General features: G+C 25.2%; 1 protein-coding gene across 2 annotated transcripts in view; it reads left to right on the top strand.

Annotated features, from left to right (window-relative positions):
- Nucleotides 1–1,205, top strand: part of LOC106790512 (uncharacterized protein DDB_G0286591-like) — a 72,263-nt gene that overhangs the window by 25,343 nt on the left and 45,715 nt on the right. The gene's annotated exons all lie outside the window — the stretch shown is intronic.

The raw sequence follows: 1,205 nt of genomic DNA, 5'->3' as shown, positions 1-1,205 counted from the left end.
AAAAGCTGAGAAAAAATATATATATAAAAATATATAATATATTTCGACACACAATAATACTTAATTAAATTAATTCCAATAAAAAAAAACAATTACTTTATATAATCTTCTAACCATTCAAATAAAATATATACTTTATTCTACCCCATCAATTGTATTAAAAAATTAATACGAAATATAAAAAACAAAAGATTATAAAAATACATGTACAATATGAACATATTATATATATATATATTTGTTGAAAGGAAAAGGGTGAGCAGAAAAAAAAAAGATAGAAAAGAGTTAGGGGAATCCCTTCGAGTTGAAAGAATTTTAACATAAACAAGAAAAGTAAAACTTAAGGTTTCCTTAATAGTAAACCTCTCTCCCCCTTCCCCACTCTTGAAAAAGTATCGAATAGTATACTTTTTTTGCTGGTGTGAACGATACTTAAGTTACTTTGAGACGATCTTCTGTGCACAAGGCGGTCTGGTGGCCTTAGGCTGTCGGTCACTGACACTGTTTCACAACCCGTGCGACTGGCTCTTCGAGCTTACACACACACACATATATATATATATATACATAAACATATACACGTGTATACGTATACATATATATATATATACATTTTGTCTTTCTCTTTGTTTGTGCGTTGAGTCACGTGATCGTCAAAATCGAAACACACACACACACATATATACGTACACACAAAAATAAAAGACATACCTGATCCCATTAGTAAATGTTTTAAAAATTTTGGTTACCTGTTGTTGATTCATTAATTTGTTCATACTATATCAATTTTCCTGACACTTCCTTGTCAAAGTGCGTATACTTAAATTTATGATTGATTATGTTTGATATCATTTTTGTGATTCGATCTAATTGTACGTGATAATTGATAGATATTTATTATGTATTTTATATTTATTAAAATATTAATTTTTTGAAATTAAAAAAATGTATAGTAAAATAAAATAATTTATAGGATACAAATATTAGAAAGAAAAATGAAGTATATAAATTTATGAATAATTAATAATACTTTTGGTAACAATATTTATAACGAAAAAATATATATAAAAGAAAAGAAAAAAAAGAAAGACAACAAACACATACCTGATTAAAACGAAAGTATAGAATTATATTTAATCATAAATAACAGAATAAAAATTGCGATCATAATCTATATGAGTAACCAAATAATTCTAATAATAATA

Source organism: Polistes canadensis, unplaced genomic scaffold (assembly GCF_001313835.1).
Source record: "Polistes canadensis isolate GaletaPanama2010 unplaced genomic scaffold, ASM131383v1 scaffold_243, whole genome shotgun sequence".
Lineage (NCBI taxonomy): Eukaryota > Metazoa > Arthropoda > Insecta > Hymenoptera > Vespidae > Polistes > Polistes canadensis.
Note: the sequence above shows the minus strand (reverse complement) of the source record. Positions and strands in the feature narration are given on the sequence as shown.